This window comes from Vicugna pacos, chromosome 9, assembly GCF_048564905.1.
Source record: "Vicugna pacos chromosome 9, VicPac4, whole genome shotgun sequence".
Lineage (NCBI taxonomy): Eukaryota > Metazoa > Chordata > Mammalia > Artiodactyla > Camelidae > Vicugna > Vicugna pacos.
The window spans coordinates 57,285,734-57,301,159 of NC_132995.1; the positions used below are offsets into that span (position 1 = coordinate 57,285,734).

Here is a 15,426-nt window from a genome sequence, read left to right on the forward strand (position 1 = left end):
CAGCTACAGCTTCAAAGTCAGCTCACTGCTAAGTTTTCGAGTTTCAGCTTCATTTAGGCACATACTTCACTACCTTTTTTTGTCAAGGTCTGTGATGACCTTCAGAGGAGATCTGATACATTTTTGTCATTATAGATACTAGAAATCTAGAATTTCTCGATGCTGTGTAATGGGATATTTTCTCAGTCTATTTCATTTACAATATTGTCAGAAACAGAAATCTCTGGAATGCTAAACAAATTGAACACAGAATTTTATGTCAGTAAAATTAATTGACATAGCACCATGGCACATGGTTTCATATGCATGTATAGGGGACTCCAGCCATGCTCTGTGACCAACCCAAGTTATTTGAACAGCTTCCTATGTTTGGGGAACTTCCCATATTGTTGAGATCAAGTGTGGACTTGCATTTCCTAAGGTGGCAGCCAGAACTCCATTCCCTGTCTTCCCATGTGGGTGCAGGGGGCGGGTGTGCTCTCTAGACTCTGCCTGTCTGATACCTAGGGTAAGAATTGGACTTGGAAAAGAGCAACATGAAGGGCAGGAGCACACGGGTAATCTTTTTTTCAGAAGAGCAGCAGAATGGCTGCTTTTGCGGGGAGCAGTGGCAGAGCTTCTTATGTGCAGTGCCTGGCATCACCAGTGGGCACTCTAGTGCCACCCTGTGTGGTCTTTCTGATACAATCCTGTGATGAGTCGTACACTTGGATGCAGCTTCCACGCCCAACCCTCTGGCCCTCTCCAAGAGTCTGTGTGATACCTGATAGCCGATAATAAATTCTCTTTTTGCTCAAACTAGCTAAGCAGGTGATGGTGTTTTCAATTAAGGACCCTGACTGATAGCCTGTGGATATAGCAAAGTACAGAGGTTTAATTATGAAGACTCATTCTGCAAGCTACATGCAGAAATCAATATCATTATGTATAGTCCCGCCTCATTGAATTCTGTGTGCTGATAAAAAGAAGGCTTACAAACACCGATTACTAGAATAAATGCAGTATTATATTTAGAAGAGGAAAATAATTTAGAATTCAAAAATATACCTTTCTTGTCAACAATTTTTGTTTAATGGCTTTTTAAAATAAGCGGAATTCTATTGTCTGGTTCAAATTTAGGAGTATATGTGCTCTGTGTGTGTGTGTGTGCTTCAAGTTTGGTTTGATCTGTGGTTTAGTTAAAAATAAGAAATGAATATTCAGTTCCAGTTGGGATTTTATGTAAGTTCCCGCCAAGGTTATTATTGCAAAGATGCAGAAAGGTCAGCCTCATGGAGATAAATAATCACAATGATTTTCCACATGATATCCCACGACACCCCTGATAAATAAAGACTACACATCTCATTTTCATTCCCATTTCACCTCTGCTCTCTCTGCTTGGAATTTCCCCCCCTTCCGTCTCTGCAGGCCTAGATTATAGTTGTCCTTTAAAGCTCCCTTTTAATGCTGCTTCCTCCATCAAGCCTTCCTTTCATCACAGCCGAAGGAATTAACGTCTCCCTTCTCTGGTCTCACAAAGCACTTCGTGAGCTCTACTTAACATTCACGTGTACGCCTGTAACGTGGCACCATCTCTTCTGTGGAAGGTGGTAGAGCCAGACAAGAATGGTCCCTCAGTTGTTGGTCAGTCAGTTCCAGGAGTGGCCACCTTCACTTCCCCACTTTCTGTTGCCAAAGAGCGAGCATGCTGGTGAAGGAGGGGGAGGAATGGAAAGGTGACCTAACGCTGGTCTCATTGGATCAGACACACAAATGGAATCACAGAGAATGTAAAACCAGCTCTTTATGTTTGTCTGGAGCCTTATAATCCAAAGCATTCACGGTCCCAATGGTCAGCTTACTTTGTCTCTTAATTTGTTCCCCTGTCGGTTCATGGGCACAGAACCGATCCTGTTCAACTGTGGGGTCAACAGAGAGTGACTGCCGTGGGTGACAGGGTCCATTCCCCGATCTTCCTGCTGCTGCCCCCTCTTCTCCTCCCAGGCAGTTATTTTAACCCTTTCCCTCCACAGCACCACCCCCAAGTCCCACCTCTTCTGTGTGGAAGCTTCTGGATACCTTGCCAGTTACTCTCTGCTTCATCTTGGGAAGAGGAGAAGGGGAACTTTGAATGCTGGAGTAGAAGAAAGTTGAGAAGGAGCCCTCATGGGAGGTTGAGCATCAGGTGGAATATTGGAAATTAATGTAATCTCTCAGATGGCAAATGTTAACCTCCTATCTGAGTATCTCCTGTATCTTATACAAAAACTATCTGTTTCCAAGACCTGGGTTATCCAACAACAAAACAACCTCCTTTATTATTGTAGCTCTGGGAGGTTTATTCTCTGGGGAAGGGTGGGGATGATGAGGAAAAAGAAAACCCCATCCTTCCATATCTTGCCGGCCACGAATTAAGCATTTTGAGAGAATGAGCTGGTTTCTTACACCTTTCTCAGTCCTTGTACAGAGTAGATCAGTAAATATTTGTTTAATGGATGCATGGACTGTGGAGCTAATCCAGCAGAGAAAATGTCACATTCTGATGTTTGATGGTACATGTTACGTCTTCGAAGGACTGATTTTCTTTTTTTTTTAAGGAGACGCGACTTCGGTATAACCTAAATCCTCAAGACCTTTACACCCACCTAAGGTGCCCTCTGTGGTCTAACGAGATGTGGATGCCCGTGGCCCCTATTTGTCTGTTTCAGCCCAGCCAGGCTAGCCCGGTCAGGGGGTGGAGTGAGGGAGCTTGTCTATGGCTCTCCTGCTCTCCTTTTTGTCCCCCAACCGCTAGGAATCGCCCCTCTCCTCCTACCCCAGTCAGCACTTTTTCACTCTCAACAGGAAAAGGTCTGATATCATGTATATTTGAACTGAGATTGCTTCAGGTGAGATAAATGGACGATTCCCAAAACTGGTAAATGCTGTCTTCACAACACCACAGAAGTGGGACAGCCCAGAGAAAAAGAGATTCCAGGGCCACAGGGCTTTATCTGAGAGCCTGGAAATCTCAAAGGACACCAGAGGTTCAACAGAAACTGCTTCGAATGCCCACCCAGCTCCCGGGCAGCGGCGGGTGGGCACGGGGTGCAGGTGACGAGGGAGGGGCAGTGACAAGGGAGGAAGCAGCTGCAGCTCCAGGGAGCTTTTGCCTCCAGGACACTGAGTGGGGCTTGAAGGTTGACAACGGTTTGTGGGTCGTCCAAGTCAAAGACCACTGTCCCTGTCGCTCCAGCCTGCCTTCTCCCCCAGGCCGATGAGGCTCGGGAAATGTGTGTGTGTGCACCTGGACGGTGAGTGCTCTAGACCAGCTGTGATGTTTTTCATCCTTATCCCAGTGCCTGGTCTGATAGATGTTCACCATAAAAAATTCCTGAAGGAAAATTGCTAAAGGAATGGATGGATGACTGAACAACTAAATGAAGAGCACATCTTACATTTTCCTGGCCCCCTGAACTGAAAAACAAATGGACAAACGAAAAATAAGGTTAAAGAGGAAGGAGGCATGGTAGCTTCTGAAGAGGTCTGAGCAACTTCCTGAACTTTCTAAGTGATTTTATATGCTCATTAGTGCCAACGAATATTCAGAATTTCCTCACGTTGCCCTCCCCCTCTCTGCAAGGTCTGGTCGTGTTCGCGTGGTCATCGGGCTGCCCCTGCACACCTTTGTTGTATCACATACTCTACGGTGGAAGTCCTTGAGACCTGACAGCGCGGGGGTTCAGGTCCCGGGGCTAGAGTTAGACAGTTCCACTACACCTGGCTCCAAGCCAGGTGCTCCCACATCCCAGGGCAGCAGAGTGCCCAGCCTCTCCGGGAGTCCTCAGGGGATGCTACAGACCAGGGCCAGCCACAAGCATAGTTTGGTTTGAGGGAGAAGGGCTCTCAGACCGTCCTTGCCATGCTCCTCACACACTGGCTGAAATTCCTGGGGACACCAGTGTCTGCTGAGGGGAAGCGTCGCCGTGAGCGCGTGACTGCTTTTTCAGTGAGGGTGTAAGACATGGTGTGTGATCCTGTTCTGTGAGGAAGCAGAAACAGATGTGGCTCTTCTCTTGACTGCCATAATTTACATGACAAGGACGGGAGAGGGGAAGGAGTTCTCCCCGAGGAGAGCTACCCCTGAGGAGATTCCCACTCAGGACTGCTCCCCCTGAGAGGTGCTCCCCTGAGGACTTCACCCTCAGAAGTGCCCCCCTAAATGCATGGCCACTAAGGAGAGTCCCCCTCCAGGGGGCACTCCAGAGGATACCCCCCGAGGAGGGCTCCCCTGAGCAGGGCTCCTCTGGCCTCTTCCCTGCAGATTCTCCCCTGGGCTCCAGGTTGAGGAAAGACTGTCTCCCCTAGAACAGGGGCCTCAGAAGAGGACAGACTTCTCTTTCCTCTTCCAGGCAGCTCTTAGAGCTGCCCAGAGTGGGGTTCCATGGGCCTGACAGCTGCTCAGGAGAGCTGGCCGCCGTCTCTCTGCCCCGGGACTCCGAGGCCCAGTGCGCTCTGAGCAGGGCCGGCCTCAGGAGGAGTTTTGAGAGGGCAACACTGCCCCCCTCCGCTCCCCACATTTCCCTACACTACACACTCGGTCCACCAGTCTCATCCCACCATTTTCACACCTTCACACAAACGGGCTGCGCTCTTCTGAGGGGACGTGCCTTCTAACAGGGTCCACACCCTTGAGCTGGAGGTGAGGCGCCTTCCCCACATTCAGGAAGAATAAAATGCACACAGGCCCAGTCTGCTTCCCACTGAAATGAAAATAAAGAAAAAAAGTATAATCTTAAGACCTGGAATACCTACTTTACTGAATGAAAGGAGGTCAGCGAGGAAACTGACATGGCTCTTTAATCACTAGAAAGTTGGGGCGTTCACCCCAAAATCACCGGCCAGTTTCCTGGTCTGAGCCCTCAGGTTGCTCGTCACTGCTCCACAATGAAACACTCGCAGGTTTAATCGTGGAATTTCTGTTCCCAGCCACTGGGATGGGAGCCACCTCGGGGGGCAGTGGGGCTTCCTGGCCACTCAGAGGTCACACCAGCGGGCTCTCCTCGGGCCTGGCCCAAGACACAGGTCTCTGTGAGGCATAGAAGGGATGTGGTCCACCTCCCCACAGCTTCACGGGAGACCCCTGCCCCAGGGCACTGAGTGGTACAACACACGGGTGACGGGCCTGCTCCCTAAGCAAGAATTTCTCCTCTGCCTGTCCCCCTCGTGTCCTCGGAAATGTGTTTCTGTGGTGAAACCAGCTCTCACACTGAGCCCTTCGTCAGCCTAGTCGATGCAGGGACCAATCTAGGTCGCAGACACCTGGCTTTTTCCTGTCAGGGTTTGCCTCCCCTGATGGGCATACTGATGTGGGATCTATTCATTCAGACACTGGTTATCCAGCAGTCTTACTTCAGGTAACTCTGGTGCCACCAGGCTATCGTTAATATTAGCACTCTCAAGGCACAAGTAGCCGGCTTTGTCCCAGCCACATCCTGTAAAGTCAGCTTGAGTGGCCTGACCTTGAGGCAGGAGAGAAACGAAGCAGCTAGCATCTCTGTGGGCTGCTCTCTGAGAGGAAACCTACTTCTTCAGACCACCTGTCTTTCTCCCCATGTCTTCTGAGGGTCAATTTTCAGTCTGCTGACAGTGAAGTTGGAAAAGATGAAAATATTCACAGTAATGTCTTTGTTTTCCAGAAATTACTTCCCTGTTTTCTCAAGCTCACTCCATGTGGGGACCATGTAGCATGAAGGGGAACCTACCTCAGGTCCCGGGGCTCTTCCCTGGCCGCCACCTGCCCACCTCTTATGGAATGTCCTGGTCCTCCCCTCACCCATAGACACAGCCCTGTACCAAGGCTCGGATGAGTCCTGACCAGGCCCGTGCTGTTCCTGACATGGGAAGAATCTACCACATGGATTATGCTCTACTGCAGGTCAGAGGCAGCAGAGGCAGACCTCTGGCTTCTGACCCAGTCGTGCCTGTGAAAATATATTTTGATGATTAAATGAATGAATTTGTTTAGAAATATTTACTGAGCACCTACTATGTTTCAGGCACCATACTAAGTACTGGTGATTCTGAGGCAAATCAGACAGACCGAGGACACATAGGCCAGCTCTAAGCAGCATTCAGCAAGTGACTGCTCTTAAATGTGAGGGAGGTTGTAGAAGGGGATGGTTATGGTGCTGTGAGGAACTCAGGAAGGTGCCTGGGACTCTAGTCTGTTAGGGAACAAGTTTGGGGCCTTAGGTAAGAAGAATGATATTTAATCTGGAGCCTGAAGGACAAGTAGAAGGTAGCCAAATAAGGCATCAGGGCCTGGAAGTGAGAGTTTAAATATATTTAAAGAACCGAATAAAGTTGCATCTGCCTAGAACTTAGTGGTGGGGGTGGGTGTGAGAAGATGCTTGAGAGACAGGTAGAGGTCAGGTAGGGAAGTGCTTCAAAAATGGCAGTAAGGAGTTGGACTCTTCTTAGAGAACAAGGAAATAAGATGGCTTTTCAGCAGCATTGGTATTTCATAGCTTTTTTTTTTTTTAAGATTAAGACTCATTCACTGCTGTAATAAAGAGAACAGAGCATTCATTGCTGAGCACCAAGCTCTGCACATCCCTGCACCTATAAGCCAGAGAGCAGCCTTTTGCCACAACAAGTGTATCGTGATATTCTTGGTCAGGAAATAAAATTACAGCAAGAGCAAAGATAATGATACCCCTGACTGCTTTGCCTCTAGTTCTGCTATTGTTTCTGGACTCTGACTGCATAGATTGGATGGTGTTTGCTGGCTGACTTTTGATTTCTCCTATAGACTTGTAATTGTCTGCAAAAATGTCTCATTGTTCTGGAATAGTCAATAGACTTAACCACCCAACTTTTCTCCTAGTTTTTTTGTAATGGTAAAGTAATTATAAATTCTTAAGAAATTGCAAAAATACTACCTAGAGGCCAGTAAACATTTCACCCAGCTTTCTTCAATGGTGACATCTTTTATAACATTATTACCATATCAAAAGCAGGAAATAGATATTGGTATATTCCTTTTAACTAAATCACAGATTTTATCTGGTTTTCACATGACCTCTGTGTGTGTTTGTGTGTGTGTGTGTGTGTGTGTGTGTAAGTCCATGTGTGTGCATAGGTCTATGTAATTTTGTCCCATGTATAGATTTGTATAAATACCACACTGAAGATAGTAAACTGTTCCATCACTATAAAGAACTCCTTCATTTATCCTTTAACAATTGCTCTCTCCTGGCAAACACTAACTCGTTAGCAGTACTGTTTTGAAGATGTCTCCTTGTTGCTGTGTACTCAATTTGTTGTTTCTAATTGCTTAAAATTCTGCACAAGCACCATATTTTATTTACCCATTCTCTTGGTCACCACCTAGTTTACCTATAATTCTTTGTAAGAACAGATATAATGGGCTTGTGCAGGTATTTCTGTAAGGTATATACATGCTGGGGTGAATCTGTCAGATCAAATGCTGAGTGAACGCTTGATACTGTCGGATGGCTCAGAACACATTCCTTTGATCAGAGCCTGACTACTGGATCATATTTAGTAGCAAGGGTGGATGGGAAGTGTAGTCTTTACCTTGGCAACCATGCATCCAAGTCAACTTAGAAGTTGGATAAGTTAGATAATTAGAAGGGGATAAGTTAGTTAACATGGCTGGATCTTCTCTTCCTACTATGCTAAGGCTTTTAATCAAAAATTTTTTTCATATACTGATATAATCATGATTTTCCTCCTTTGAGCTATTTTGTAATTTTATTGATAGATTATTTTTATGTTGATGTTTCCCTACATTTCTTGGATAAACTATGCTTGATCGTGACGTATTTATATTTAAAAAAATAATGTTGGCTTCATTTGTTAATATTTCATCTAGGATTTTTAAATCTACATTTGTAAGTGAAATAAACTCATTTTCCTTTTTTACATTATTCTTATTCAGTTTTGGAATTAATCTTATTTAGTTTTAACTTCATAAATTGAGCTGGGCAGTTTTTACTCTTTCTCTATTTTCTGAAATTACTTGCATAAGATAGAAATTAATGCTTGTGGACATTTCTAGATGCCACCTCTACAAACTCACTGGACATTTCATTCTAAAGTAAGATCTCCAATAATGTATCAGTTTTTAATGCCTCAGAGTCTGTTCCCGTTCTGTATTTCTTCTTGGGCGAATTTTGCTTTTTCTGTTTTCCAAGAACTGTATCAAAATATGTATTAATTTGATTAATACATTAATACAAAAATGTATTAGTGTATGGTTAGTTATTCATAACACTCTTTTATTAGTTCTTGAATCTCTGCTGCACTTGTAGTTATTTCCTCTTTAGCATTGTTTTGTTTTGTTTTTTCTATTTGGGTCTTCTTGTTCTCTTTTTTCCCTTAAGTCATCTCACCCCAGGTCTTTTTAAAGCACCAGTTTATGGCTTTATTAATCTCCTCTAGTTCTGTTGTTGTTATCTGCTATTTCATTGATTTCTTCCACCTTTATTATTATTTCTTTTCTTTCTGTTTCTTTGCTTATTCTTTTCTCATCCTCCTGAATATTATCCTTTGTTTTCAACATGTGTTATATCTTGATAAATGTATTTAAAACTATATATCTGTCTCTAACTGCTACTGTAGATGTGGTCTTAGAATTTCGACGTGAGGTACTTTCATTATCGTTTGGTTTTATATATTTACTTCCTTGGTGACTATTATTAACCCAAGTATTACTTAATATCATGGTTTCTATTTTTCTAGACATAATGTATTTCTAGTAAAATAATGTTTTCCAGTAGTCTGAACTAGATTATACTTTTCCTTATCTTTTAAAAAATATTTTCCAATTTAATTCATTATGCTCAAAAACTATAATCTGAATCACACTCATCCTTTAGACTTTCTTATAATTTCCTTTGTGGCCTAGTCTGTGATTAATTTTTAAAACTGTTTTCTGTGTTTCAAAAAGAATATGTACTCTGTTGGCTACAGATAAATTGAGATTATTGACTGAAATATTCAGATTTTCTATATCACTGCTTATTTTTTTCTTGGCTTAATCTATTCATTTCTGAAGGCTCATTTTTCTCCTCTGTATACTTTCTTGTGTTTAAACTTCCAACTAAAATGATTGATTCATCTACTTCTGGTCAAGTCCTATCAGTTGTCATTTTATATTTTTTGAGGTAGTATTCCTAGGTGCATATGTGTTTGCTCTACTATTCTTTCTACCAGTGTATGATTTCCTTCCTTGTCCCTTGAATTTTCTTTTGTCAGGTATTAAGATTGCTGCCTCATCTTTCTTTTGGGTCCTATTTGCTTGGTATATTTTTGTTTTCAGTCTTTCTACATTCTTTTGTTGTAAATTTGTCTTCTGTAAACAATGTATTGTTGGATCTTCTAAAGTGTCCAATTTGAGATGCTCTGACTTTCGATTGGTAATTTAATCCATGTACATTTATTATAATCACTCTATGCTAAGACTGTTTCTGCCACCTTATTTTGTAGTTTTCGTGGTATCTTTTTGTTCTGTTTTAAACTTCTCATTCTTCTTTGAGTAGATACGATTTTCTTCTGCTGGTTTAAAGAACACACTTTATTTTTGTTCTTACAGTGTTTGCTCTTACCTTAGGAGACATACTTGTTTATTTCCTTCCTGACTTATTAAATATATCGATACCTGTTTCCTCTCCTCCAACAAGACAGTTAGATTAATATCTTCTCTCACCTCTTGGGACTCTGCTTCCCCTGTCCCACCCACACTACACGCAACAACAATGGCAGCCACACCCAGCCACACGACACTGATACAACCTAGATCAGGTGTTAGTTCTGGGATCTTAGGAACATAGTTTTTCCTTTGCTTTTTTCCTTTAATCTTCACCTTTTTTTTTTAAGACAACAGTTTTGCTAGGTTATTTGACAACCCTAACTCCACATTTCTCCACAACATCTGTTGCATTAATTTCTCTCTTTTTTGAATATTTCTTCCAAGGGTTTTCAAAATGAGTCAATGTATAGCACAGTTTCTGAGATTTTGTATGTCAGAAAATATATTTGTAATAGCCAGAATATTTTGTATTGTAGCCTCACATTTCTATATCAATTTGGCTGAATATAAAATTCTATGTACAACACTTTAAAAATAGTTTTTGTTTTTTATCTCCTTGCATCCAGTGTTGCTACTGAGAACTCCAATGTAAATCTGATGCCTGTTTTTTTTTTTTGTATGTGAGTTGCTTTCTCTTTCATAGTAATGGGTCTAATTTGGGGGGTTCCTATCTCTTCTGCTTGGCTCCATATCATAGCCTTCATTTTTCTCCCCATGTTCTTTTTTCCTCCTGTGATATCCCTCTTATCTGAATGTTGGTATTTTATCCCTCATATCTCTTAGTATTTCTTTTAATTTTAAAAATCTCTTTACATTTGCCCCTGCCTTCTGGAATAAGTCTTCAGGACTATATTCCAGCTCCTTGATTCATTCTTTCACTGTATCTATCTTGCTACTTATCCCAGCTATTATGCCTTTTGTTTCAATTACTGTATTTTTCATAGTTGATATTTCCACTTGGTTGTTCTCGCGTCATATTACTAACACCCCCCTTATCAAATTTCTGACACACCAATGGAACCAGCTTGTGCTGCTGGCCCTTTCCTCCAAAATTAACTCTTGGCAAACTACAGACGTACTGAAGACAAAGAAGCATGGACGTGAAAAACTAACCTGAAACTGAGAACACCCTGAGAAGACCAAAGGCTCTCGTGAGTGAGAGTGTGAGCAAGGGGATACCAGAGAATGGGTGTCCACAACCCAGGGTAGGAAAGGGTAGGTCAGGCGAGAGCTTGTAAAGGAGCCTTGCTCTCCAATCCCTGCCTCGTCACCACAGCAAACCTCAGCCACAGTCCTGTCAGTGTGGTGGTAGCAGAGAGAGTGAGGGGAGCTAATCTGAAGGTAGCGCAAGAAGAAAAAAGCAGCACGTACCCAGTTCTCATTACTCATCGTGGCTGTGTCCTAGAAGTCACCACACACACTGAACTAGCAAATGCCGAACCATGCTCTCAGGGGAGATACAGGGTTAGGTTCCTGGAAACCTCTGGTCACGATATTTTGATCAGCTGATCAATTCGTAACCTTGTTTTATGTGTTTCTGTTTAAAGATGCCTAACCTGAGATACATTGTTGATGCATTAACATTGAACTCATGGCCCACAGGCCGTAACTTATGCCTCAATGAAGCTTCTTTGACACATGGCTTTTCTCCATGAGGCACATGGAGCTTTCTTGCCCTTAGAAACACTTGACAGCACTTCAACACTGTTATGGACTAAATTGTGTCCACCAAAATTTATATGTTGAAATCTGAATCCCAGTGTGACTGTATCTGGAGATGGAGGAAGATTAAAGACTGAAATCTGTGTGAAAAGGAGGGGCTTAGTGGCTGTGGACTGCACTCTTGGTGAAGTCTTCTTCATCTAGTTTGGTGGTTTTACTAAGAAACCCTGGATGTCAGTGTCTTAGGTCTTTTTTGATTAAGATTTTTTGATAAGATTTTTTTGATCTGAGAAATCTTTTCCAATATCCTGCCTAAAAATATCTTGAATATTCTTCCTATTTTCTGCAAGCTGGGTGGGGTAACAACTCAGTCCCAGCATTCAGTAGGTAAGGTGTATTTAACCCCTCTGTTTTCAATTGTGCTTCTGTTGGTTTTTTTTTCCCCCTTCTTCTTCTGTTCTCTTTGTCCTTGTGGTTTATGTCTTTCACTTTTGTGAAGTTTAATGTTACATGTGTTGGTATTCAGAAGGGAGTAGAGGATGGTGCATGAGTTAAGCTGCTATTCCTAACCAGAAACTCCCCTGCCTTACCGTTACCCCTGCCCTGTTCCCTCCCTGAAGACCGCTCCCTGCAATCCTGGTATTGCCTTCGCCATCCACGTCCATGTGGCTGGGCCTGCTGCATCTGTTCATCTGGGACCTCCAGGGCTGCATGACTGCTTAAGTCCATGAAATTGATCACCATCTCCCAACATTTGCTTCCCTATGCCAGCCCTGACCAGTGGGTCAGTCTCACACTCTATCAGAGGTAGGCTATCAGAAAGACCAGAATTTCCCCTGCTTCCCCTTCCCGTGCTCTTTATTACTGTGAATAGACCACCCTCCTATGTCTTTAAACTTTGTCTTGTGGAGTAATGTCCAGATGTGTTATCAAGGTGGCCCTGCTTATGGGGCCAAGAAGGTGACCACAAGCTGGTGGCTCAATCTAGGCTTCATGGGGCGGAGCCACAGGCCTTTTCTTTAGCTTTAATACCCCTGGTGTGGGATTTTACCCATCTGTCCCACATGGCCAGATGTTAGGAAACTAACCCAGGTGAATCACACAGCACGCTAAGTCACCTCACAGAGTGCTTATTTATTAATTTGTAATAGGCTGTGTCTCTTTCCAATAACTGAGCCATTTACATCTTCTATCCAGGGTACTTCTCAGGTTCAAGCCAGAAAGAAGCTCACAGTTATCAGATGTCTTCTGCACACCAGGACATCCCAGTTACATTTATATACATTATTTCTAGTTAACCCTGGGAGGCGTTATCCCCATTCTACAGATGAGGAAACCAGTGTTCAAAGAGACTGAATAAATTACTCAAGCTTGCAAAGTGAGATCAGAGCCTTCTGATTCCAGTACTTGTGGGCCTCCTCCTAGTTTGAACCGGAGGACCAAAGAATGAGACACAGAGATGAGATGGGGTTCATGTCACACTGAGTTCAAGGGCCAAGAAAGGCCTCTTTGATGACCCTCAATGTGAGTCCTGAAAGAGGAGTGTGGACAGGTGAAGAACCAGGTGAAGAATGTGGGTAGTGGGGTCAGCACTTAAACCCATGAAACTGATCACCATCTCCCAACATTTGCGTAAGCACCTTCCCTATGGCAGCCCTGACCAGTGGGTCAGGACATTCAGTCAGCACATTCCCTGTGGTGGGGAACACACGGGTGAGCTTGAGGAACCATGTGGCTACAGCCCAGCCAGCACAGGCGAGCCCTGAGGAGCCCACCCTAGAGATGGCGCAAGTAAGACTGAGATGAAATTACCAGTCCACAGCCAAGGTCCCCTTGGAGCTAGGCTGACCCAGATGCTAGGGTCAGATTGCTTTTAGGGAAGCTGGAAGGATATCAGAAAGACTGGACTTTTCCATCTTCATGTGACACTCTGGGAAGTTCCTGTGCCTCAATTTACCTAAATATATTCTCCAGCCAGGCTGAGTTCCTTGTAGTAGAAATTACCTGCAGAGGACTAGTAAAGTAGATTGTCACTGTTTTTTCTTTTTTTTTTAAATCTATAAAATCCTCAAATAGGACCAGTCACTGGTGGTTAGTAATTGGAGGACCAGTAGACCTGGGGTTCCCCACTTGAATAAGCATCAAAATTATTATTGTTAAAAATAACAGAGGCCCAGGCCCAACCTAAGCTACTGAATCACCAGCATTTTATTTTTTGCAGCCACTCTGACCGCTTCTCAGAAAGTCCACGCTCTGGGAAAGGCGGAGCGGGAGGTAGAGGTCACACAACCCCAGCAGGGGTGCCTGCAGCACAGAGCTCGCTTTCCGCCTCACAGCGGAGGTTCCAGCAGGCCGGGGAGCATCCCTTACATATGTAGTTGCTTCATATGTTTGCTTCCTTTTCCCTCATCCATCAAGACTGTACTCACCCATTGAATCAATTGGCTTAGTGATATAAATTTTTTTCAATGAAGTGGTATGGGCGATACGGAGAAACGGTCAACGTCTTCATGAAGCTTACTAAGTGTGCATTTCATCAGTTCTAAAATGCACTTTTTCCACATTTTAACACCTCAGAAATGGAATTGGGCATAACATTGAATGTGTCTGAGCATTTGTTACAATGTAACTGAGAATGTTTTTTCTTTCTTATGGCTTAGGAAATAATGGTGCCAGTTAAAATCAGTAGTTATCTTCAAATTGATGAAATATGGTAGTGGGAAAAGGAACAACACACTTACATAAACAGGTAGCTGGCAAGAGCTTTGCTCATGCTTCTCCCTCTGCATGAGTAATTCTGCACTTCTGCTTCATCAGTTCTACTAACCAATTACAACTCAATTCAAATGCCACCTCCTCCAGGAAGCCTTCTGTGTCACCCCAGCCCCACTACCCAATCTGGATTCCAAGTTCTTCCTTTGGGCCCCTGTGCTGGCCTCTAACGTATGCTTATCATGCTGTGTTACATTTATCCTGTTATCAGTCCACCGCTCCCCCAACTAGATGGTGAGCACCTTGAAAGCAAAGATGCAAGGTATACCTCTGTTCTCCTAGTACCTGGCACAGAGCCTGGTTTACAGCAGAAGTTCAATAAATGTTTGTTGAATGAGTAAATTCTAAAGGGTTGGATAGTTACAGGCCATAGATGTTCTGACCCATATGTGAGACCACAGGATTTCAGAAGAAAGGCAGAGTGCAGGGCTGGAAAGGCTGAGGAGGGCTTCTGGGAGGCAATGGGTTAGGAGCCATTCTGGCAGGATGGCTGGTGGACTCACTCAGGGCTGCAGGGAGGAATGAAGACGTGGGCAGTGCTAAGACCTTCATTTCTCTTACTAGGTGTAGATCTGTGGTGACTGTCACTTGACTGGATTTTGTGTTTAATTTCAGGAAGCTATGGGCCTCAACAACGTTCAACATTATTCTTAATAATTAACTCTAGGTGCTAAAACAATAGATGCTCAGGTTCAGAGAAAAGAGCAGTTCAACCCTCACTGAGTTCTCACAGGAAGTCCTGAATACACATAGATTTTGTGGTTTAGACCTCAGAGCTTCCTGCCAGAGCTTTACAAGCTTTAGCAAGTCTAAGCAGCCAGGAGAAGGCGGGCGGATGGGACCACAAACAACATGGTACCAACATTTCAAAGCAGGTGCCTTCTTACCATCTATTGATTTAGAACCTCAACTGTAAACTGTTTTTTTTTTCTCCCCCACTTCCCCCAAAGTACAGCTAGCATGACTGCTTGGTGCTGGTGGGGTCTGACCTTTTAATAATGGTCACTTAAGACTTGGGATTTGATTCAACTGAATTGTCTCTTAGCTTGCCCTCTGGACATTGTCTGGGAGGCTCACAGAACCCCAGTGTTCATGGAGCCCCCTCTTCTGAAGGAGAGGTCTACAGATCACTGTGATCGCGTCTGAGCAGTCAAGGAAATGAGACCCAAACAGTTACGGTTTCTGGTGTTTCTCGTTGAAGTTTGCTCATAAAGATTTCAATTCGTTATATAAATCTACCAATAGGTTGTGGGTCCAGCTTTGCAGCTGAGACCTGGGGAGTGGATTCTGGTTGTTCTAGTGGGGATTAAGGTGGCCCAGTTAAACTGGGGTGACCCAATTTGATCCTGCTGTCACACCCCACTAACCAGTCTCTTTTGCATTCAGCAGCTGGATGTTGGGCTCCTTTCTAA

The 15,426-nt window shown here is 43.7% G+C and overlaps 1 long non-coding RNA gene across 1 annotated transcript in view; it reads left to right on the top strand.

Moving 5' to 3' along the window:
• Nucleotides 1-15,426, top strand: part of LOC140698239 (uncharacterized) — a 102,563-nt gene that overhangs the window by 29,040 nt on the left and 58,097 nt on the right. The window lies entirely within an intron of this gene.